We start from the raw sequence: 26,161 nt of genomic DNA, 5'->3' as shown, positions 1-26,161 counted from the left end.
ACGGTGTAGCGACTGCAATCGCCGGGAACGAAGTCCCACGTCTGCCAAGGCGGAGTGTTTACATCCAGCAGGATATGGCGAGCAAGCGAAGACGGCGTCAATATAACGCTTCTCCCACTATAACCCAGATTTATCTCCTGACGTAAGCTAGGTACACACTGGGGGTCATTCCGAGTTGATCGCTAGCTAGAAATGTTCGCTGCGCAGCGATGATGCAAAAAAACAGCACGTATGCGTATGCGGTGCAGTGCTCACGCGCGATGTAATTTCACAACGGGCTAAGTATTTTTACACAAGGTCTAGCGAAGCTTTTAAGTCGCAATGGCAGCCGCAGAGTGATTGACAGGAAAGGGGCGTTTCTGGGTGTCAACTGACCGTTTTCAGGGAGTGCTCGAAAAAACGCAGGCGTGCCAGGAAAAACGCAGGCGTGGCTGGGCGAACGCAGGGCGTGTTTGTGACCTCAAATCCGGAACTGAACAGTCTGAAGTGATCGCAAGCGCTGAGTAGGTCTGAAGCTACTATGAAACTGCACAATTTTTTCTTTGTAGCCGCTCTGTGATCCTTTCGTACGCATTTCTGCTAAGCTAAAATACACTACCAAAGGGCGGCGGCATAGCGTTTGCACGACTGCTAAAAACTGCTAGCGAGCGATCAACTCGGAATGACCCCCACTGTACAATTATTGGGACGATTGTCGTTCTCTTTTATCGAGTACTGTGTAGGCGAGAGCATTTTGGCTAAATGCCTATAATAGTCCAGAAACGCTCGGCTTTGATTATCCGATCAAATTGTCAGATTGTCGGTTCCATCAAAAAATTGCATAGTGTAGTTTACACTTTTGCATTCACAAACATAAATGTTGTTTTATGAGTTTATTTTGCGGTTTTGTTTTAAAATTTTCTCTGCCAGTCACTTTCCTTTCATTGCCCAATTAACCTATCGTTATCTGCGCAAACCCGCTAGATCTGGAATTCCTGGTGCCTGCTATTGCTGCCACGAATCTTGTTCCATTACTTTTTGCAAACATGAGGGTTGTTAAACAGCGCTAGAGCAAGTTTCATATTTTGGGGCCTATTCAACAGAATTTGCAGCGGCCTATGGAAAGTATGCGTTCAACTCACGGCTAGTTTTGGCATTGGGGAATTTAGGTAACGCCAGGATAGCTGTTTTTCGTGGCAGCCGCAAGCATACTGGTGCAGTATTCAACTCTGTGGGGGTCATTCAAACCCGATCGCATTCTGCATTTTTTTGCAGCCGTGCGATCGGGTCTGTACTGCGCATGGGTCGCAATGCGCAGGCGCGTATCTGTCCGGCGACGAGGGTCGCCGGACAGCGATGGTTTCTACGACGAAAGTGATCGCAGGGCCGATCGCAAGAAGATTGATAGGCAGAAGGTGTTCCTGCGCGTCAACTCACCGTTTCCTGGGAGTGTCGGGAAAATGGAGGCGTGTCCACCCGTTCCGGAGGAGGATTCCTGACATCACTAGTGGGTCGGATCGTCGCAGCGGCTGAGTAAGTCCAGGGCTGTGCAGAAACTGCACAAACTTTTGTTTGTACAGCGCTCTGCACAGCCGTTAGCACCCCTGCACAGCCCTTGCCCCCTCCCCTGTAGGCGACAATTACCTGGTCACAGCAGTGCATGCTTACCGACTTTTCAGCTGCTCTCTCCGGGAGAGAGCAGCCAGGTCGGATCAGCAGGTGGTGGGGACGGGTTGTAATGAGTAGAGGGGGCGGAGCAGAGGCGGGATGGGGGCATGGCAGAGGCAGGATGGGGGTGTGGCTGAGGCAGGGTGGGGGTGTGGCTGAGGCAACACATCACTTAAGCCACGCCCCCACCGCATAATGCCGCTATTACAGGCATTATAATGTAGGGGGCGTGGCTATGATGACGCGATTCAACAAGAATCGCGTCATCGACTGCCCGGACCGCCCGATTTACTCACTAAGTGGGCGGCTGGGCAGGGGGGAGCGCAGGAATCGGGAGACTTGCCTGCTTTTCCGGGGGGCCGGGAGGGTCACCCGATTTTAGGGAGCCTCCCGGCCATTCCGGGAGAGTAGGCAAGTATGCAGCAGTGCAAAAAATAGCCTACGTGTGACCAGGTCTGAATTATGCCCTGTGTCAGCTTCTGGCTCTCTCATATTACACTGTATGCCCCTCTCTCCTGTGAGCACTCTACCGGCAGCACCCCATGTGGTACTGATAGTCCAACCAGTGCAGAGGGAATTGAAACCTATATTTGAATTTTTGTATTAATATGTAAAAAGAAAATTTTGGGGCATTCTCCTAATATTAATGATTTTGGTGGGACAGTCCTGGTTCTCAGATCCGCAGAGGGACATGGGGGGTGATTCCGAGTTGTTCGCTCGCTAGCTGCTTTTAGCAGCATTGCACACGCTAAGCCGCCGCCTACTGGGAGTGTATCTTAGCATAGCAGAATTGCAAACGAAAGATCAGCTAATTTTCTCGTAACGATTACCCCGCAGTTTCTGAGTAACTCCAGACTTACTCTGCCATTGCGACCAGCTCAGTCCTTTTCGTTCCTGGTTTGACGTCACAAACACACCCAGCATTCGCCCAGACACTCCCCCGTTTCTCCAGCCATTCCCGCGATTTTCCCTGGCACGCCTGTGTTTTTCCGCAAATGCCGTGAAAACGCTGAGTATCCGCCCAGACACACCCACTTCCTGTCAATCACACTCCGATCACTTCAACGATGAGAATTCTTCATTCTGCCGTGAGTAAATCTACAAAATGTTGAGCTAAAATACTTAGCGCATGCGCACTGCGTACCATGCGCATGCGCATTTTCGCATTAATCGCCCCGTTGCGAAAATCGGCAACGAGCGAACAACTCTGAATGACCCCCAAGGTTCATTATTGTTATGATTCCAGTACTTCTGACCAGAGGAGATCTTATGACAGAGGCCAGAGTACTGGAAGGAAATGCTGGTTACGGGAGCGGGAAAGCCTAGTAACCCCTGGCGCCCTAACTCCGTTGTCTTGCCCGTGTAATCAGAAATCCCCTGCGAGACTATGGTTGCTTGAGCCCATGGCAGCCGCGTTTGAAGGGCGGATTATGTCTGCCCAACTCCGATGCCCCCTCAGGTCTTAATGGGAGACAAAGGGAAATCCGAGACAGGGTGATAACAAGGGGCCCTCTGACTAAGCAACCAGGCCAGGGGCTACAAGCTAACTAACTTAAACCAGAAGTACAGTATGTGCGGACAAACCGCCAGGGAAAAGGACAACCAAAAATCCACTAATCCGTTACTCCTATCCAGCACCGCTGGATACCAGAGTGGATTTGTGGGAGCGGAATCCTCCGCAAAAAGCTCCGAAACACAATATAACCAAATAATAAATAGTAAGCGGTCAAGCCGCAACACACGGCTACGCCGCGACTCTCGAACACCACAGGATGTTAAAGGTGCTCGGTCTGGACTCCAGGAAAGGATGAAAACTTCCGAGTACTGGATCACTGAGGACAGGTACGACCGGATAGAACAGGACTGGAAAACTCTCTGCAACTGACACAGCAAACAGGAAGCTATAACCGGCGTCTGTGAGAAGTCCTGAGAGTGCCTTTAAATGGAAGCCCTCCAATCAGGAGCCAGACAGGGCTAATTACAACATGCCGTGCAGCTGCATGCTGCACGGCCAGGAACCAATGAGGTGATTAACTTAGACCCAGCAACGGGGAACGCGGTCCGACAGTGGCGTCCCCGTTGCTAGGGTCTGTGCGGCTCCGTGCGCCCGGCGTCTAGCGTTGCTAGGGAGCCGGCGGCTGTCCGCATGCGGCGTCCCTAGTTGCTAGGCGCCGGGCCGCACTGACGAGCGGACCCTCAGCGCCTAACAGTACCCCCCCCTTGAGGAGGGGTCAAGGAACCCCTAAGGCCAGGTTTCTGAGGAAATTCTCGAAAAAATGCCCTCTTGAGCCTCGGGGCATGGAGATCCTTATCCAGGACCCAAGACCTTTCTTCTGGACCATAACCTCTCCAATGTACCAGAAAATAAAGCCGACCCCGGGACAACTTGGAATCGAGAACCTTCTCCACCAAGAACTCCTGCTGACCCTGTACATCTACTGGTGATTTCCCCTGAGAGACCTTTCGAGGAAATCTACTGGAAGAAACGTATGGTTTCAACAAGGAGCAATGGAACGTATTTCCGATCCGGAGAGTTCTTGGTAAACGTAACCGGAAAGCAACTGGATTGATATTTTTTATAATATGAAATGGTCCAATAAATTTGGGGCCCAATCTGGCTGAGGTTTGTCGAAGTTTAATGTTGCGAGTCGACAACCATACCCTATCTCCTACTTTAAAAGTGCAAGGCCGCCGGAGCCTGTCAGAAAAATTTTTCTCCCGAAATGCCGCTTTTCTGAGAGCAAGGTGCACTTTTCTCCAAATGAGTCTGAGATGAGAGGTCAAGGTCAGCGAGGAGACAGAGGAATGTTGAAAAAAGGAATTAGCCCTGGGGTGAAAACCGAAAACTGTAAAAAATGGAGACACATTGGTGGAGGAATGACAGGCATTGTTGTAAGCAAACTCCGCCAAAGGAAGAAACTCGGACCAATCATTTTGGAGTTTGGCAGAGTACAAACGCAAATACTGTTTTAATGATTGATTAACTCGCTCAGTCTGCCCGTTGGATTGGGGATGGTAGCCGGACGTTAAAGACAATTTCATCTTTAATGAGGCACAAAAAGACTTCCAAAATTGTGCAATGAATTGTGGACCCCGATCAGAAACAATATCAGTGGGTAATCCATGGAGTCTGAAAACATGGCGGAGGAACAAAACTGCCTATCCCTGGGCAGATGGCAGTCGGGGAAGAGCAATGAAATGGGCCATCTTGCTAAAACGGTCCACTACTACCCATATGACTCGGCATCCGGCTGACAGAGGGAGGTCTACCACAAAATCCATGGAAATATGAGACCATGGCCTGAGAGGAACATTTAAGGGCATAAGTTGACCGATAGGCAAGGAACGGGGAACTTTATGCTGTGCACAGACTTGACAAGAAAAAACAAACTCCTTAATGTCTTTGGAAAGACCAGGCCACCATACTGAGCGGGAGACTAATTCCAAAGTCTTAGAGATCCCCGGATGCCCGGCAACTTTGCTATCATGAAACTCAGTCAAAACAGTTGCTCTCAAAAACTCAGGGACATAAAGACGACCAGCAGGAGTATTTCCAGGAGCTTGATGTTGAAGCTGCTTTAACTGGGTGAATAAATCTTGTGTGAGACCTGCCCGAATGACTGAAGACGGAAGTATGGGAGTAACAGGACTGTTATCATGAACTGGAAGAAAACTGCGTGACAGGGCATCCGCCTTGATATTCTTGGAACCTGGCCTGAAGGTGATAAAAAACTTGAAACGAGTAAAAAATAAAGCCCAACGAGCCTGCCGGGCATTCAGCCGTTTAGCTGATTCGATGTACTGAAGATTTTTGTGATCAGTCAAAACTGAAATGGTATGTGTTGCTCCCTCAAGCCAATGCCTCCACTCCTCGAAAGCCCATTTAATAGCCAGTAATTCCCGGTTACCAACATCGTAGTTGGATTCAGCAGAAGAGAATTTCCTGGACATAAAGGCACAAGGATGCAATTCTAGAGAGTCCGGATCCTTCTGAGACAGGATAGCCCCTACTCCAACCTCCGAGGCATCAACCTCAACAATGAAAGGCAATTCTGGGTTGGGATGTCTGAGGACTGGAGCTGAGATGAAGGCTTGTTTCAAGGCCTGAAAAGATACTTCAGCTTCACGTGACCAGTTGGTTGGATCCGCTCCCTTCTTAGTCAGTGCCACAATGGGAGCAACCAGGTCGGAGAAAGAATGAATAAATCTTCTATAATAATTCGCAAACCCTAAAAAGCGCTGAATTGCTTTTAAGTTGGTGGGTTGCGCCCAACTAAGGATGGCTTGGAGCTTCTTTGGTTCCATACAGAATCCCCGAGGGGAAATAATGTACCCTAAAAAGGATACCTCCGTGACATGAAATTCACACTTCTCCAGCTTGGCATATAGGTGATTTTCACGTAATTTTTGAAGAACCTGACGCACCTGGGTAACATGTTGTTCAATAGAGTCAGAATAGATCAAGATATCGTCTAAGTAGACGACTACGAATCTTCCAAGAAAATCACGGAGCACATCGTTAATGAGATCCTGGAAAACTGCCGGAGCGTTAGACAGGCCGAATGGCATAACCAGATACTCGTAGTGACCCGATTGAGTACTGAATGCCGTTTTCCACTCATCTCCTGACTTGATTCGGATGAGGTTATACGCTCCTCTCAGGTCAATCTTAGAAAAAATCACAGCCGAACGTAGCTGATCAAAGAGGACAGAAATCAGCGGCAAAGGGTAAGTATTTTTTACTGAGATCTTATTCAAGGCTCTAAAGTCAATGCAGGGTCTGAGTGATCCATCTTTCTTCTCCACAAAGAAGAAGCCTGCACTTAAAGGGGATTTAGATGGCCTGATAAATCCTTTCCCTAGGCTCTCTTTAACATACTCATTCATGGCCACAGTTTCTGGTCCGGACAATGCATATAACCTTCCCTTTGGCAATGTGGCACCAGGAATTAGCTCAATAGCACAATCATAAGGCCGATGGGGAGGCAGAATGTCCGCATTGCCCTTGGAAAATACATCAACAAAATCCTGGTATTCCACAGGAATGGGTGCGGGAATGACAGCAGCAATTCTGAGGGGAAGCGTAATACATTCCTTATTACAGATGGTACCCCATTGTGAGATCTCCCCCGACTGCCAATCAATGATGGGATTATGAAAGGCCAGCCAAGGGTGACCCAGAACCACTGGAACTGCTGGGCAATGGGTAAGGAAAAATTCAATTTTTTCGGACTGAAGAGCTCCTACCGAAAGTAGAACAGGGGGTGTACAGAGAGAAATAACCCCATTGGATAAGGGACTCCCATCTAAACCATGCATGGTGATATGCCTACCCAAGGTTAACTGAGGAATACCTAAGGCCTTGGCCCACGTTAAGTCCATAAAGTTCCCTGCAGCTCCACTGTCAACGAAAGCCGACACCGAAGAACAGAGGCTGCCAAAGGAAACTTTAGCTGGGACTAACAGGGAATTACTCGAGGAGATAAGCTGCAGACCAAAGTGAACCCCCTCACAATTCACTTGGTCGAGGCGTTTCCCGACTTGTTCGGACAATTACGGGCAAAATGTCCTTTACCCCCACAGTACAAACAAAGACCAGAATTTTGCCTTCTGGCTCTTTCTTCAGGAGACAGCTTGGAGAGACCCATCTGCATGGGCTCCTCTATGTCCACAGGAATGGAAAAAACACAAGGGGTAGACCCGACAGGTGCTCCTTTTTCAGCCCTCCGCTCTCTGAGATGACGATCAATCTTAATAGAAAGCTCCATGAGTTTATCGAGAGTCTCAGGAGTGGGATACTGAAGGAGACTGTCTTTTATAGACTCAGATAAGACGAGGCGAAACTGACTGCGCAGGGCTGGGTCATTCCATCCACAGTCGTTCGACCAACGGCGAAACTCCGTACAATAAATCTCTGCGGGATTCCTACCCTGTCTGAGAGCACGTAACTGACTCTCGGCGGATGCCTCTCTATCAGGGTCATCATACAATAGCCCTAAAGACCCCAGAAAGGCGTCTACAGACAACAATGCCGGATCCTCTGTTCTTAAACCAAAAGCCCAGGTCTGGGGATCCCCCTGAAGTAAAGAAATAATAATTCCGACCCGCTGAGATTCCGTACCTGAGGAGACTGGTCTTAAACGAAAATAAAGTTTACAAGACTCTTTAAAATTAAAAAACTGCTTCCTATCACCAGAAAAACGGTCAGGCAAATGCATTTTCGGTTCAGGAACGACCCTCGGGGAAGTCCGTAAAAGATCTTCCTGTGACCTCAACCGAAGGGAAAGATCCTGAACCATCTGAGTAAGTTCTTGAATCTGGCTAACTAGAAGCTGGCCAGGATTTGGCCCTAAACCAGTGGGATTCATGAGGCCGACAAATCTTCTAAACTGAATAAGGGAAAAAATCAAACCCTGTTTAATTTTAAGTTTTGGTCTGGCCGGTTATAATGTTATGATTCCAGTACTGCTGACCAGAGGAGATCTTATGACAGAGGCCAGAGTACTGGAAGGAAATGCTGGTTACGGGAGCGGGAAAGCCTAGTAACCCCTGGCGCCCTAACTCCGTTGTCTCGCCCGTGTAATCAGAAATCCCCTGCGAGACTATGGTTGCTTGAGCCCATGGCAGCCGCGTTTGAAGGGCGGATTATGTCTGCCCAACTCCGATGCCCCCTCAGGTCTTAATGGGAGACAAAGGGAAATCCGAGACAGGGTGATAACAAGGGGCCCTCTGACTCAGCAACCAGGCCAGGGGCTACAAGCTAACTAACTTAAACCAGAAGTATGTGCGGACAAACCGCCAGGGAAAAGGACAACCAAAAATCCACTAATCCGTTACTCCTATCCAGCACCGCTGGATACCAGAGTGGATTTGTGGGAGCGGAATCCTCCGCAAAAAGCTCCGAAACACAATATAACCAAATAATAAATAGTAAGCGGTCAAGCCGCAACACACGGCTACGCCGCGACTCTCGAACACCACAGGATGTTAAAGGTGCTCGGTCTGGACTCCAGGAAAGGATGAAAACTTCCGAGTACTGGATCACTGAGGACAGGTACGACCGGATAGAACAGGACTGGAAAACTCTCTGCAACTGACACAGCAAACAGGAAGCTATAACCGGCGTCTGTGAGAAGTCCTGAGAGTGCCTTTAAATGGAAGCCCTCCAATCAGGAGCCAGACAGGGCTAATTACAACATGCCGTGCAGCTGCATGCTGCACGGCCAGGAACCAATGAGGTGATTAACTTAGACCCAGCAACGGGGAACGCGGTCCGACAGTGGCGTCCCCGTTGCTAGGGTCTGTGCGGCTCCGTGCGCCCGGCGTCTAGCGTTGCTAGGGAGCCGGCGGCTGTCCGCATGCGGCGTCCCTAGTTGCTAGGCGCCGGGCCGCACTGACGAGCGGACCCTCGGCGCCTAACAATTATGATGTGGGCGTTATTTCGGCCACATGGTAGAAAATTGAGCAGATTTGGGGGGCGCCATCACAGAGTGCACTGTTAGGTTTACTCCATCCCGATGCTTTTCTCTATAAATGTTGGAAAATATGGGTCAGTGTCCTGGGGGAGAATGTAATGTAGAAGAAATGGGTCTGGGGCCCCGCAAAGCCTTTCCTGCAGGGGTTATAGATAGTAGATCTCCTGGATTTCCCAGTAATATATCCTGAAGGAAGCCTCCGTCAGATACAGCCCCCCCACCACCACCCCCTTCCCCGAAGGGTCATATATAACAAGTTTACAAAACAAGTGATTTTTCTCTGTCATGTTCCTTTAAACTGCTCGGGACAGCGTGTGGACATTGTGTGTCTGTGTGCAATTGATTAGGGATAGTTAATGTTTCCATTATTTCTGTCTAAAACAATTGTGAATAAGAATCAATGTCCCCTGGGCAGAAAATGTTATCTGGGAACAGTTTAATCAGCTGAAAGGACCTTCACCCGCTAATTGCAGAGGTGACAAACGTCAGGGGGCACCACGGAGCCCTCTACTGGCGCAGGCGGGCCAATAACCTTTTATACGTGTTACTCTTTTACATATAGGCCGGGCATTGTCTAGTATTCAGCGGAAAATCCACATGTCCAGTTACTATGTTGTGTCTGCCTCTATTTGTAATTCCAAGTAGAGAGACCGTGAGGAGGTTATTTCCAAAGCAGACAACATCCGCTGCGCAGGGGAAACCAACCCTGGTCCCACCCGCGCGCTCGGTTTTTGCAACTATGGAGTAAGATGGCAGCAGCAAATGTGTGCGCAGGGGAGAAGTTGGGTGGAGTGTTGATGTTATATGGAGTATGGAGAAGGCGCAGTTTTGCGCCAAGTTTTGCAGAGCAGTCCAGAAACACATTTACAGCTGCTCTTATACTTTTAGGGTGACAGGGCGAGAGGAGGAGTATTTCTGGGCTTGTGTTATTGAGAGATTTGTAGATTATGGTTAGTACATCAAATTACAGACTGCAGGTGGTAGGGTAGGGGTAGAGTTAGGCTGTGGGAGGGGAGGGTTAGGGTGAGGCTGCAGGTGGGAGAGTTAAGGTTAGGCTGCTGGAGGGTGGTTAGGGTTAGGCTGCGGGAGGGGAGGTTAGGGTTAGGTTGCAGGAGGAGAGGTTAGTGTTAGGCTGCAGGAGGGGAGGTTAGTGTTAGGCTGCAGGAGAGGAGGAGAGGGTTAGGCTGCAGGAGGAGAGGTTAGGGTTAGGCTGCGGGAGGGGAGGTTAGTGTTAGGCTGCAGGAGGGGAGGTTAGTGTTAGGCTGCGGGAGGGGAGGTTAGTGTTAGGCTGCAGGAGGGGAGGTTAGTGTTAGGCTGCAGGAGGGGAGGTTAGTGTTAGGCTGCAGGAGAGGAGGAGAGGGTTAGGCTGCAGGGGGGGAGGTTAGGGTTAGGCTGCGGGAGGGGAGGTTAGTGTTAGACTGCAGGAGGGGAGGTTAGTGTTAGGCTGCGGGAGGGGAGGTTAGTGTTAGGCTGCAGGAGGGGAGGTTAGTGTTAGGCTGCAGGGGGGGAGGTTAGGGTTAGGCTGCAGGTGGGAGAGTTAAGGTTAGGCTGCAGGAGGGGAGGTTAGGGTTAGGCTGCAGGAGGAGAGGTTAGTGTTAGGCTGCAGGAGGGGAGGTTAGGGTTAGGCTGCAGGAGGAGAAGTTAGTGTTAGGCTGCAGGAGGGGAGGTTAGTGTTAGGCTGCAGGGGGGGAGGTTAGGGTTAGGCTGCAGGTGGGAGAGTTAAGGTTAGGCTGCAGGAGGGGAGGTTAGGGTTAGGCTGCAGGAGGAGAGGTTAGTGTTAGGCTGCAGGAGGGGAGGTTAGGGTTAGGCTGCAGGAGGGGAGGTTAGTGTTAGGCTGCAGGTGGGAGAGTTAAGGTTAGGCTGCAGGAGGGGAGGTTAGGGTTAGGCTGCAGGAGGAGAGGTTAGTGTTAGGCTGCAGGAGGGGAGGTTAGGGTTAGGCTGCAGGAGGAGAAGTTAGTGTTAGGCTGCAGGAGGGGAGGTTAGTGTTAGGCTGCAGGGGGGGAGGTTAGGGTTAGGCTGCAGGTGGGAGAGTTAAGGTTAGGCTGCAGGAGGGGAGGTTAGGGTTAGGCTGCAGGAGGAGAGGTTAGTGTTAGGCTGCAGGAGGGGAGGTTAGGGTTAGGCTGCAGGAGGAGAAGTTAGTGTTAGGCTACAGGAGGGGAGGTTAGGGTTAGGCTGCAGGAGGAGAAGTTAGTGTTAGGCTACAGGAGGGGAGGTTAGGGTTAGGCTGCAGGAGGGGAGGTTAGTGTTAGGCTGCAGGAGGGGAGGATAGTGTTAGGCTGCGGGAGGGGAGGGTTAGGGTTAGGCTGCGGGAGGGGAGGGTTAGGGATAGGCTGCTGGAGGGGAGGTTAGGGTTAGGCTGCGGGAGGGGAAGTTAGGGTTAGGCTGCTGGAGGTTAGGTTGCGGCAGGCTCCGGAGCTGTCCTGACACCTGCTTCTTCCTGCATTCAGTGTGCTGGCTCCCGGCTGACCCCGCAGCATAGCGGGGAACTCTCCAAGAGCGGGATGTATTAACCTCCGCCGCCATGTTAATTGACATTTTCTCCGCGATCTGAGTCACCGCTCCGCTGCCCGCCGCTACCCCTTAGCTCCCCATCTGCTTTCTCTACTCCTCTCCCTCCTCCTCATTACCGCCGTTGGCGCATGCCCGGAAGCTGTGACAGGTGCGCAGGAAGCCTCCAGGATCCGGCGTACAACAGGCCTGTCTGCGCATGCCCGGAAAGGCAGTGACCTGTGCGCATGCGCCAACGGCCAGGGGGAGCGCAGCGCAGACCAAGCTCTAAGCCGATTGCAGAACTCAGTGGCCGCGGCGGTAATGAGGAGGAGGGAGAGGAGTAGAGAAAGCAGACGGGAAGCTAAGGGGTAGCGGCGGCCAGCGGAGTGGTGACTCAGATTGCGGAGAAAACGTCAATTAACGCGGCGGCGGAGGTTAGTACATCCCGCCCCAAAAGTCTCCATCACCAGAGATGCGCTCCCTCAGCGAGTGCGCTGTGTGCAAGGCACACTTGGCACACACCTAGTTACGGCGCCGCAGACAGCAACATGTGACTCAGTAACAATGGCTGACTCTGCTTCTTGCCATTTTCGTTGTTTTTTCAAGGGATTAATATTAAGAAATGGAAAGGGGGGAAATATTAATGAGTTACCTATAATCTGTCTCTTATATTACATTATAGGAGGCACGGGGCGTGAGGCATAGTTGTACGCTCTGCCGATGTTTTTACAATTGAGCGATTATCAGTAAACCGTGCGTGCGTCACCGACGCAATGCCCACACACAGCGACTGCTCTGCAGTTATGCTCGCAGTGAGGATTGATTTGCAAGTCACTGACAGGAGGCAGCCATTTTGTGGGAGGTAATGGGGAGTGTCGGCAAAAACGCGGCCTTGTTGGGACCGTGTATCAGCTGCCGACTGCAATTGTGTATGCAGGAATCACCCCTCTGGCATCTATTGTGTCGACCATTCAATGTGACTGTGGATTTACTCATGGAGTCGGTGTTTCCCGGATCTGCGTCGGTGCTGTAAATGTGTACAGAGCTGCGATGGCTCCGGGGGGGGTGTCTCTATACAAATCCCGGCGGCTGTTATGTAGCACGGGCCAGTGTACTCGTGCGGTCACTGGCCCTGCTACTAGCATGCACGTCCCTCCTTACCTGGGATGGCCCGGCGCCGTCCCATGGGGCCGGAGGTAGCGCTGGCTTCGGCAGCACTGGGGACCGGGCTGGGTCTGGTCTCCACCTGCCCAGCTGGTTGCAGAGTTTGGCTACACGTGGGTGATGGCGGCGGGCCTGCATCCTCCGGGACTCAGACCCCGCCAATCACAGCGCGGCTTTTTGAATTTGGCGCCAGCTGTGAGCCAATCACGGCTCGCGAGCTGGCGGCCAATCAGGAGTGGCGGCGGCGAGCCAATCCCGGCTCGCCGCGTCACAGCCCCGCCCCCTGGCACTGGCTTGTATTAGCCAGCGCCGGGCGCGAGGAGAGGGTTCCTCGGCGGGGAAAGAGCAGAGAAGAGCTCCAGAAGATAGAAGACGGCGCCGGAAGTCCTGGAGGGCTGCGGTAGTTGTAAAAGAGCTGAGACACGCTGCCGCCCGCCGGGTGAAGTACAAAGAGCCGACGCCCGTCGGTGAAGACGCCAGAAGTCCTGGGGCAGCGGTGTGCGACGTAAGAGAGCTTCCCCTGGCCACCGCTGCCCAGGTGAAGACTCCTGAAATCCCGGAGGTGGTGAGAGCCGTCCCGCCTCCGACGAAGACAACGCGGTGGGCGTGGCTGGAACAGGTTTGGTCCAGCTGCGGCCCTTAGGACAGGTAAGTCCAGGTGGTGCCCCTCTCCCCCTAGACCACCAGGGATTCGGGCACTAGGCCCGTGGGGACAAAACAGGCATCAGGCCTGAGACACCATAGGCGGGCACTAGGCCCAATAGGAGGTGGCGTTCGGCCACTAGATTTAAGGAATAGCCCCCAATGGTGACAGTAGGCCATGGTAAGAAGGGCAATAGGCCCGCGCTACTGTACAGGGTTAGGTAGGTGGGCAGCAGACCCAATAGCAAGTCCCCCAGATAAGCAACAATAGGCCGGGGCACCCAGGGCAAGGAAGCCCAATGCTATTGTGTGTATGGTAAGTCGGTGCTAGGCCGCAGGTTGTATAAGTCGGCACTACGCCGCAGGTGTGGTAAGTCGGCGCTAGGCCGCAGGTGACACAAGTCGGCGTTAGGCCGCAGGTGACACAAGTCAGCATTACGTCGCAGGTGCGGTAAGTTCTCAGTCGTCCCCCACAGCCAGGCCCCCATGAAAGGTAGGTTGTTGGATGTTGCGCAGTATAACTGTATTGTGTCATAACAACCTCTGCATAAGTGTCTCTCAGTCATATCGCGTAGGCAGCGTCAGCAAGGAAGAAGGACCAGCCGTCTGGCAGGAATCTGAGGATATAGTCGGTGAGCATAATTGTGTGTTTTGTGGCGTATGTTGCCCCTTTCCCCACCTCCCCTTTGGGCGTTTTCATTCAGGGTCGCGCCTGGTGCTTCGCACCACTACGGGAGCGCCCAGTCTGAGGCCGTAAGTGCCAATGATGACCCTTCACTGAGCCCAGGGGAGACCTCCCCTGTGTAGTGCCCCCCCCCCCCCCCCATTCTTTTCAGTTCACCTCAGGAACTCCTTGTCCGTGTCTGGCATGTTCCAGTACCGTCTGAGTTGTCCCGACGGACTGAGGGTGGAGGACGGGAGACATGAGGTACATCGGCTTGAGTAAGTGAGCGTGTTGTTCTTTTCTGCAGGGCCGCACCCCCGTGCCTCTTACATTTACATTATCATATTATCGCACATCCTGTCATTAAAAACCGCATCTGCGGCAGCATTAGCGCATAACTATGGTTCTTGCCCACGGTTCCCATATTTACCTCATCTACCGTCTGTATAAGAAGTCATTTTCTCCATAGAAACTACAATATAAACCAAACTGTTTTCCCGACCACTGAGATACAAAAATATCAGTATTTTTTTTAGAATTTAATGATGACACATTGCGCAGCATATACTGTGTACCATAATGAGCAATCAGGAGGCACAGAGGCCCTGACCCCGGCGGCCGCCTGACTTTTACGTGTAACGTATCCTCCAGCAAAGTGTGAACTTCCCTACGGGAGATTATAGGACAAGTCCACCAAACATGAGGAGAGTCTCTTCCTGTCACAGCACTAGTAGATGGACACCATGTATCTCCCAGCACTAGTAGATGGACACCATGTATCTCCCAGCACTAGTAGATGGACACCATGTATCTCCCAGCACTAGTAGATGGACACCATGTATCTCCCAGCACTAGTAGATGGACACCATGTATCTCCCAGCACTAGTAGATGGACACCATGTATCTCCCAGCACTAGTAGATGGACACCATGTATCTCCCAGCACTAGTAGATGGACACCATGTATCTCCCAGCACTAGTAGATGGACACCATGTATCTCCCAGCACTAGTAGATGGACACCATGTATCTCCCAGCACTAGTAGATGGACACCATGTATCTCCCAGCACTAGTAGATGGACACCATGTATCTCCCAGCACTAGTAGATGGACACCATGTATCTCCCAGCACTAGTAGATGGACACCATGTATCTCCCAGCACTAGTAGATGGACACCATGTATCTCCCAGCACTAGTAGATGGACACCATGTATCTCCCAGCACTAGTAGATGGACACCATGTATCCAGTCTGACCGGAACCACAAACCATCTTGTATAAATGTTGTATGAATTTACTTTGATTATAGTTGTTATAAAAGATCCGTGTAACCAGTGACGAGGCTCCTCCTCCTGGAGGGTGTGCTAGATGGGTCCCCTGATTATTCTAATGTTTCCATGGGGCCCATTTATCAATAATTGTTTGTGGCTTATTCCCCGAGAACATCCAACAACAAGTAATTAGTATCCCCTGAATGTAATACTGAGAGTTCCGCAGCAGATCTCTCCGACACCTGCTCCATTCCCCCCATTTCTACCGGAAGCCACAACCCCATTGGTTTCTATGGGGGATGTGATGCTGCCAGATTTACCAACTCCCGGAATGTGAAGAATTGCGGAGATTGGCCCCCGCTACAGCTACACATAACCGATGTAGCCGGTGGACGGTAACCCTCCTCGGCAATAGCCGCCGCGCATGTGAGGTCAGTAGGACCACGCATGAGCAGACGCCCCGGCAGCACGCGGAGCGTATCATCCTGCAATGAGATCCTGGGCATGGGAATGTGATATTTGATAAATGACCCCCTATGACTGTTCCTTTTACGTAGATCTCGGCTTATTACACAGTACAGAGATAATTCCTCCGCTCAGAGCGGCGTAGAAGCACAGTCTCTCTGTTGGGGGGTAAAAGTCCTCTATAACTCGCCCCCAATGGGATCGTACTAGAAAAGGAGCAAATCTGAAGAAAGGGAAACTGCTTAGGTCAGGAGATATTGGGGTCATTCCAACCCGATTGCTCGCTGCAGTTTATCGCAGCGCATGCTGGGCAGGCGAAGGCCGTTGTATTGTAGCGTTCGCCTCTGCCTGAATGACAGGCAGAGGCGGTCGCTGGGTGGGCGGGGGCTGGATGGCGGCGTTAAGCCGCCATTTAGGGGGCACGGTCCAGCCAACGCAGGCATGGCCGGACTGTTGGGGGGGCGGATTAACGCATTATCCTTATAAAATACATCACTAGCATATGATGCTGACAATTTTATTGGTGGGGCCCCCCACAAGTTAGCGGCCCTGGGGCCCCCACAAGCTTTAATCTGGCCCTGGGTGGAAGCCACATCAGAGTTTGGCTCCTGTGGATGGTGTTTTATATATACTGTATCCGGTCATACTGTGCCCCACTATTAGCTGTTCTACATGATATAGGGGTCATTCCGAGTTGATCTCTAGCTGCATTCATTCGCTGTGCAGCTAAGAGGCAAAAAAAAACGGCACTTCTGCGCATGCGTATGCGGCGCAATGCGCACGCATGAAGTACTATTACAACGGAAGATGTAGTTTCACACAGGGTCTAGCGAAGCTTTTCAGTCGCACTGCTGGCCGCAGAGTGATTGACATGAAGTGGGCGTTTCTGGGTGTCAACTGATCGTTTTCAGGGAGTGTTCGAAAAAACGCAGGCGTGCCAGGAAAAACGCAGGTGTGGCTGGGCGAACGCAGGGCGTGTTTGTGATGTCAAAACAGGAACTGAACAGTCTGAAGTCATCGCAAGCGCTGAGTAGGTCTGGAGCTAATCTAAAACTACACAAAAAATTTTGCCGCCGCTCTGCGATCCTTTTCGTTCGCACTTCTGCTAAGCTAAAATACACTCCCAGTGGGAGGCGGCATAGTGTTTGCACGGCTGCTAAAAACTGCTAGCGAGCAAACAACTCGGAACGACCCCCATAATCCTGTGATTGATACAAGCCGGTATTGATAGGCCGTTGCAGCTGCTGTATACTATCTCAGGGACAGCGAATGGGATTTGCTTGGGCAAATACAGAAATCTGCGAGGAACACTCATCAGTGACTATATAGGAGGCAACGCACGGATCTCACACGTATAGATCCAACCTTATGCTGGGAAACCTATCACTGGTAACACCTACCCCCAGATATTTCCTTCTGTTATTTCCACAATTAAAATGATCTTGGGCGTTATTCAGATGTAGCTGCAGGTGCTGTCGCTGATTACATGGAAGCAGCAGCGATATCACTGATATGGTAATGCGTCATGCCTCCTGCTCAATTACCATCTGCAACATGCCTCCAAAATGGTCGCCAGCCCCTCTCCACTCCCAAACAGCATCAGAATGTCAATCGCTAGCAGTCTGACGCCATCTTGCATCCACCATCGCAGATCTGTACTGCACATGAGCAGTACGGGTCCGGCAGACACGCATAGTACCGCCTGAATAAGGCCCCATATCTGGCCAAGTGTAATTAATCTGACTGTGACATATGATAAGCCACATGACAAGTAACTTCAGACACGTGACAAGTAACTTTATAACCTGACAATATAAAATATGAGCGGTACAGTCTGGTTACATCACCAGCAGACAAGGAAAATATTCATTGCCTTCTGCTTTCACTCGTCCGGCGTCTTATGGCTTGGTTCATAGATCCACGCTGATGCATTCACAGCTGCGGTTGCATTTGAAAATATGCAAATGTGTCCGGCGCCGCGGCAGGATTCTTATTGAGGCACTTTCCGGCAGCTACAGTTTATGCTAATCTCAGCAGCTGCGCACAATGACGCAGCGTGATCGCAGGTGCTTCAGTAATTCAGTAACTCTATGGTTTCGCAGAATGGCCGTTGTGAGATGCCACATGTGGGATCGCTGGCGCAGGCTGAGACACGCCCTATAATTGGTCATGACGCTCCTGAATTTTTGCAGCCACTCCCCTTTATCTCCCCCAAACAGTTCCATCCAGTTAATCAGTCTGTAATTTAAATCCTCTCTGCGACCGGCATTGCAGTGCGACTCAGATGTTTGCACAGCTTAGCCACTGATACCTCTCCCCTGATTGGGCTGCCGCCCACCATGTGATGGCCATCAATAGTGCAAACCACCTAATGGTTTTCCGGCAAATACTGTAAATCACTTTTTGCATTGGTACCATCCATTACTTGAAGCCATCATAGGTGATCTGTGCCGCAGCCAATTGGGTGAGGGGTTACTGAGAGGGTGGTCGGGAAAATGTATGTGCTGATGACAATCTATTAGATGATATATCAGATGAGATCCAGACAGCAGACAGTTCTTAGGTGTTGCTGGACACATATAGGGACATGTACTAAGCAGTGATAAAAGTGGAGAAGTAAGCCAGTGGAGAAGTTGCCCATGGCAACCAATCAGCATTGACGTAACATTTATAGCGTGCATAATATAAAAGTATACAGAGCAGCTGATTGGTTGTCATGGGCAACTTCTCCACTGGCTCACTTCTCCACTTTTATCACTGCTTAGTACATGTTCCCCTTAGCAGGAAAGGTGTAAGAGTCTTTAATTGTCCTCACAGTTGGTGGTGAGATGCTTTGATGGTGCACATAGAGAATGACAGATGTCCGACCACTGTACTGCTGAAGTAGTGAGGTGCATTGGAGCTGGTGGTGGCTCCCCATCCGGGATGCTGTTGGTGTGCAGATCCCGGGTGAGATCTTCATTGTCTCAAATAAGCTCACGTGTAGCTCTGGTATCTAGGTATTGTATGGTATGCTCCTCAAAATTGTAAATATAGCAATTCTGCTGGTGTGTAGAAATGTTAGTACACAATGCGTTTCGGCTGTGTCACCTTCTTCAAGGATGATGGGAAGGCCTGTACTCCTGGTAGTTTAAAGGTCAAACTGGTATAGGCAAGTATGCCATAGTTGGTGTGTAGAGGATGTCTGCAGGTCTAGAAGCAGAAGGCTAACGTGAAAGCCTTATTAAGGGCCTATTGCCCCATAGAGCCTTTTCCGATGAGGTGGAATCCCCACTGAGAGTCACACCTGGCCCTAAGATTCAAAGCTAAGATACGTGCACTTCATAGAGTCATTTTACTAGATACAGTTCTATAAAGCTTAACTACAATCACTTTAATGGCGACAGTGTTATATACTTCCGAGAGTCATTTTCAAAGTGGACATACGCGTCTGTACAACTTTTACTCTCCAACCCAATAGAAGGAGCTTCCATGAGGTAGATCTTGTGGTTTAAACCAAGTATGAAGCACTGTATTTGTGCCCTTTGGGTGAGGGGTATTTCTGTACCTACTATACAGTATAGTGGCATTCTCAGGAAGCCTCACCATGGCAGATCCAATGGACGACTCAATGTAACCAGTAAGTTCGAGGCCTTATCAGACTTCCCTCATGTGTAATGACGGGGCAGAATCTAGGCAACAGTTATAACATCAAACCTTTTCCTCAGAGTAGGGTACTCTTTCCATCTCTGTGGATTCTGTTTTACTGCAGATCTGTATACCTGGGAAAGGCAGGATGCTGAGGTCTGGGACATAAGATCCTGTGTTCCCTATCTGTTACTAGTCCATGGATAAATTGGTGAAGCAGATCAGGAAGGGTTATAATGGGGCACTGCCCATCAGGGCCAGGGCTACTCTTGAGTCCAGGAATGTTCCTGCGTACCCTATATTCTGTCATTTCGTCTTTGTCCTCCAATAGTTGCAATGCATGATGGAGGTTGCTGAGTGTCTTCCCCACCTCTAGTTGTGATGGGACACCTTCATGCAGGCTAGATTCTGCAGCATCTGTTGTGGTTCCCTGCTCCACCACCTAAGTGAGCGATCTTGCCACCAGTTGTGCAGTTTCTGAATGGAAGGTTTGCACATGCGATGGGCAGGCTGTGCCACTCATTGGGCAGGGCTCAGAGGCTTCTGCTGTCTACTGCAAATGGTAAGGCGGCTGGTCGTAGATCCAAAGATGATCTTTTAGAGAAGATCTGTAGGATCTGAGGGGCTCACTGCCTTCTTTCCCATCTGTAGACGGATGGGGCACTCTGCTGGTCGTCTCTGTTTAGATTATATCGCATGTTTTTACTAGATACACAACTGTGACCCAACACACCCTACTGGGACATGTTGTCTCCTTTCGACAAAATCTCCAACATCATGGCTTCAGCTGTATGCTAATGTAGATAAGCACTGGCCAGAGATCCAGCTGCAGAAACGGTGTTGGATCCAGCAGCACAATATATAATGATGAGCAGAGCCCGATAGGGTCCTCTGGAAAAGACACCCGACGGTAGGTGTCCTCTGACCAGTAACACCTGGCTCACTTACGGCTATTCCAAGCTGCTATGTGTGCTTGTGAGCAGGAGAAAGAGAAATCCCTTTACGGGAGAAGCAATATGTACAGGTTTTTCTGTCTTTCATTTCCCCCCTTATCTCCCCTTAGTACATCCTGCCTTTAGGGGCTAATTCAGGTTGGATTGCATATAGGGCGGCAACGCTTCGTTTCCTGGGGGTCATTCCAAGTTGATCACTCACTAGCAACTTTTTGCAGCGCTGTGATCAGATAGTCGCTGCCTATAGGGGAGTGTATTTTCGCTTTGCAAGTGTGCGATCGCATGTGCAGCCGGGCGGTACAAAAATGTTTTGTGCAGTTTCTGAGTAGGTCTGAACTTACTCAGCCGCTGCGATCACTTCATTGTCCAGCATGTCCCATTGATCCGATCATCTGGCAGTGTGCGCGCTGCTGCCTGCCCAACACTTCCCCTGTTCCTTCACAGGGGAGGAACCCCGATCCCGCGTGCCCATATGCTGTGACATATCTGGCCTATAAAAGCAGAGAGTACATTAGCTATGAGGGCCGGAGGCTTATGGGGTCCCGCTTCCCCTGCACATAGCTCAGCATCGTAATAGCAGGTGAAACTGCCTTGATACAAGTTATATAGTACATTGTGGTGGGTAGTATGTAGACTGCTCCATTCTACCAGCCCACCACCACGCAGCGCATTGCATGTAGCAGACTCAGCGCGCAGAGCACAAAGGGAAGGAGGAGGAGGTAGAAGCTGAAGGGCGTGGTACAAGCTGAAGCCCACCAATGTGACCCGGGGAGCACTGTGTGGCAGGGGCATCACAAAGGGGGCGCAGGCCATGCCCGGGTGTTAACCTTTGTGGGGGTGACACCACAATGCCGGCTGCTACGCAGTGGCAGGAGCTGGGTGCTGCAATGTGACATTATCCTGCAGAGCCTGGCTCCTGTCACTGAGAAAGGATGCTGGGCCCGCTACCAGAGTGATGTATAATGGGGGCTTCTGCGAGGCCACCCCCCCCCCCAAACTGATGCAGAGCAGGACTGTCGCGAGGCCATGCCCATTTTTGTTAGGCCACACCCCTTTTTTGGTGCACGCAGTCAGTCAGATCAGAGCGGTGGAGCAGCACTGCAACCAGCCTCCTGACAGCCAGTCACGTGACCCTCCTCAGTACATTGCCGCACCGTAGTCATGGTCACAGTGCCCTGTAGCACACTGCTGTCAATGCTAGCATTGCTGATTGGTGGATGATGAAGGTCTTCCACCAATCACTGTCGTGGGCATATTCAAGCAATGATTGGTAGATGGCTGGAGCTTTCCACTAATCAGAGGAGGCTGCAATCATGGTGGGACTGGAGAGAGATGGAGGCGGAGGCGGCGGTGTCCGCAGCGGCGGCGGGAGGAGAGGTAAGTGTGCCGTCACCACAGATCTGAAATCTCACTGTACATAGGTGCATTGTGAAGAAGGGGGAGATGGAGAGGGGCAATTCTGGTGATAATACTAATGGTGTGAGGAAGGGGGGCAGTTCTGGTGATAATACTAATGGTGTGAGGAAGGGGGGCAGTTCTGGTGATGATACTAATGGTGTGAGGGGGGCAATTCTGGAGATGATACTAATGGTGTGAGGAGGGCGGGCAGTTCTGGTGATGATACTAATGGTGTGAGGAAGGGGGGCAGTTCTGGTGATGATACTAATGGTGTGAGGAGGGCGGGCAGTTCTGGTGATGATACTAATGGTGTGAGGAGGGCGGGCAGTTCTGGTGATGATACTAATGGTGTGAGGAGGGCGGGCAGTTCTGGTGATGATACTAATGGTGTGAGGAGGGCGGGTAGTTCTGGTGATGATACTAATGGTGTGAGGAGGGGGGCAGTTCTGGTGATGATACTAATGGTGTGAGGAAGAGGGGGTAGTTCTGGTGATGATACTAATGGTGTGAGGAGGGGGGCAGTTCTGGTGATGATACTAATGGTGTGAGGAAGAGGGGGTAGTTCTGGTGATGATACTAATGGTGTGAGGAGGGCGGGCAGTTCTGGTGATGATACTAATGGTGTGAGGAGGGGGTAGTTCTGGTGATGATACTAATGGTGTTAGGAAGGGGGGCAGTTCTGGTGATGATACTAATGGTGTGAGGAGGGGGTAGTTCTGGTGATGATACTAATGGTGTGAGGAGGGGGGCAGTTCTGGTGATGATACTAATGGTGTGAGGAGGGGGGCAGTTCTGGTGATGATACTAATGGTGTGAGGAAGAGGGGGTAGTTCTGGTGATGATACTAATGGTGTGAGGAGGGCGGGCAGTTCTGGTGATGATACTAATGGTGTGAGGAAGGGGGCAATTCTTGTGATGATACTAATGGTGTTAGGAAGGGGGGCAGTTCTGGTGATGATACTAATGGTGTGAGGAAGGGGGCAGTTCTGGTGATGATACTAATGGTGTGAGGAGGGCGGGCAGTTCTGGTGATGATACTAATGGTGTGAGGAAGGGGGCAGTTCTGGTGATGATACTAATGGTGTGAGGAGGGCGGGCAGTTCTGGTGATGATACTAATGGTGTGAGGAAGGGGGCAATTCTTGTGATGATACTAATGGTGTAAGGAAGGGGGCAGTTCTGGTGATGATACTAATGGTGTAAGGAAGGGGGCAGTTCTGGTGATGATACTAATGGTGTGAGGAGGGGGCAGTTCTGGTCATGATACTAATGGTGTGAGGAGGGGGCAGTTCTGGTCATGATACTAATGGTGTGAGGAGTGGGCAGTTTTGGTGATGATACTAATGGTGTGAGGAGGGGGACAGTTCTGGTGATGATACTAATGGTGTGGGGAGGGGGGGTAGTTCTGGTGATGATACTAATGGTGTGAGGAGGGGGCAGTTCTGGTGATGATACTAATGGTGTGAGGAGGTGGCAGTTCTGGTCATGATACTAATGGTGTGAGGAGGGGGCAGTTCTGGTGATGATACTAATGGTGTGAGGAGAGGTGCAGTTCTGGTGATGATACTAATGGTGTGAGGAGGGGGCAGTTCTGGTGATGATACTAATGTTGTGAGGAGGGGGGGCAGTTCTGGTGATGATACTAATGGTGTGAGGAGGGGGGCAGTTCTGGTGATGATACTAATGGTGTGAGGAGGGGGCAGTTCTGGTGATGATACTAATGGTGTGAGGAGGGGGCAGTTCTGGTGATGATACTAATGGTGTGAGGAGGGGGGCAGTTCTGGTGATGATACTAATGGTGTGAGGAAGGGGGCAGTTCTGGTGATGATACTAATGGTGTGAGGAGGGCAATTCTGGTGATGATACTAATGGTGTGAGGAAGGGGGGCAGTTCTGGTGATGATGCTAATGGTGTGAGGAGGGGGGGCAGTTCTGGTGATGATACTAATGGTGTGAGGAAGGGGGGCAGTTCTGGTGATGATACTAATGGTATGAGGAGGGGGGGCAGTTCTGGTGATAATACTAATGGTGTGAGGAGGGGGCAGTTCTGGTGATAATACTAATGGTGTGAGGAAGGGGGGCAGTTCTGGTGATGATACTAATGGTGTGAGGAGGGGGCAGTTCTGATCATGACACTAATGGTGTGAGGAGGGGGCAGTTCTGGTAATGATACTAATGGTGTGAGGTAGGGGGGCAGTTCTGGTGATGATACTAATGGTGTGAGGAGGGGGGGCAGTTCTGGTGATGATACTAATGGTGTGAGGAGGGGGCAGTTCTGGTGATGATACTAATGGTGTGAGGTAGGGGGGCAGTTCTGGTGATGATACTAATGGTGTGAGGAGGGGGGGCAGTTCTGGTGATGATACTAATGGTGTGAGGAGGGGGCAGTTCTGGTGATGATACTAATGGTGTGAGGAAGGGGGGCAGTTCTGATCATGACACTAATGGTGTGAGGAGGGGGCAGTTCTGGTGATGATACTAATGGTGTGAGAAAGGGGGGCAGTTCTGGTGATACCAATGGTGTGAGGAGTGGGGCAGTTCTGGTGGTGATACTAATGGTGTGAGGGGGGCAGTTCTGGTGATGATACTAATGGTGTGAGGAGGGGGGGCAGTTCTGGTGATGATACTAATGGTGTGAGGGGGGCAGTTCTGGTGATGATACTAATGGTGTGAGGAGGGGGGGCAGTTCTGGTGATGATACTAATGGTGTGAGGAGGGGGGGCCGTTCTGGTGATGATACTAATGCTGTGAGGGGGGCAGTTCTAGTGATGATACTAATGGTGTGAGGAAGGGGGGGCAGTTCTGGTCATGATACTAATGGTGTGGGGAGAGGCGCAGTTCTGGTCATGATACTGACGGTTTGAGGAACGGGGGCAGTTCTGGTGATGATACTAATGGTGTGAGTAGGGGGCAGTTCTGGTGATGATACTAATGGTGTGAGGAGGGGGGCAGTTCTGGTGGTGAAACTAATGGTGTGAGGAAGGGGGGCAGTTCTGGTCATGATACTAATGGAGTGAGGAAGGGGGGGGGGCAATTCTGGTCATGATACTAATGGTGTGAGGAAGGGGGGGCAGTTCTGGTGATGACACTAATGGTGTGAGGAGGGGAGCAGTTCTGGTGATGATACTAATGGTGTGAGGGGGGGCAATTCTGGTGAAGATACTAATGGTGTGAGGGGGGCAATTTTGGTGATGATACTAATGGTGTGAGGAAGGGGGGCAATTCTGGTCATGATACTAATGGTGTGAGGAGTGGGCAGTTATGGTTATGATACTAATGGTGTGAGGAGGGGGGACAGTTCTGGTGATGATACTAATGGTGTGAGGGGGGCAGTTCTTGTGATGATACTAATGGTGTGAGGAGGGGGGGCAGTTCTAGTGATGATACTAATGGTGTGAGGGGGGCAGTTCTGGTGATGATACTAATGGTGTGAGGAAGGGGCGGCAATTTTGGTCATGATACTAATGGTGTGAGGAGTGGGGCTGTTCTGGTCATGATACTAATGGTGTGAAGAGAGGGGCAGTTCTGGTCATGACACTAACTGTGTGAGGAACGGGGGCAGTTCTGGTGATAATTCTAATGGTGTGAGTAGGGGGCAGTTCTGGTGATGATACTAATGGTGTGAGGAGGGGGGCAGTTCTGGTGATGAAACTAATGGTGTGAGGAAGGGGGGCATTTCTAGTCATGATACTAATGGTGTGAGGAAGGGGGGGGCAATTCTGGTCTTGATACTAATGGTGTGAGGAAGGGGGGGCAGTTCTGGTAATGATACTAATGGTGTGAGGAGGGGGGCTGTGCTGGTGATGATACTAATGGTGTGAGGGAGGGCAATTCTGGTGAAGATACTAATGGTGTGAGTGGGCAATTTTGGTGATGATACTAATGGTGTGAGGAAGGGGGGCAATTCTGGTCATGATACTAATGGTGTGAGGAGGGGGCAGTTCTGGTGGTGATACTAATGATGTGGGGAGGGGGGCAATTCTGATCATGATACTACTGGTATGAGGAAGGGGGGCAGTTCTGGTCATGATACTAATGGTGTGAGGAGGGGGGCAGTTCTGGTGATGATACTAATGATGTGGGGAGGGGGGCAATTCTGATCATGATACTAATGGTGTGAGGAAGGGGGGCAATTCTGGTCATGATACTAATGGTGTGAGGAGGGGGCAGTTCTGGTGATGATACTTATGGTGTGAGGGGGGCAGTTCTTGTGATGATACTAATGGTGTGAGGAGGGGGGGCAGTTCTGGTGATGATACTTATGGTGTGAGGGGGGCAGTTCTTGTGATGATACTAATGGTGTGAGGAGGGGGGGCAGTTCTGGTGATGATACTAATGGTGTGAGGAGGGGGCAGTTCTGGTGATGAT

Source organism: Pseudophryne corroboree, chromosome 8 (assembly GCF_028390025.1).
Source record: "Pseudophryne corroboree isolate aPseCor3 chromosome 8, aPseCor3.hap2, whole genome shotgun sequence".
NCBI lineage: Eukaryota > Metazoa > Chordata > Amphibia > Anura > Myobatrachidae > Pseudophryne > Pseudophryne corroboree.
This window is presented reverse-complemented; position numbering follows the sequence as displayed.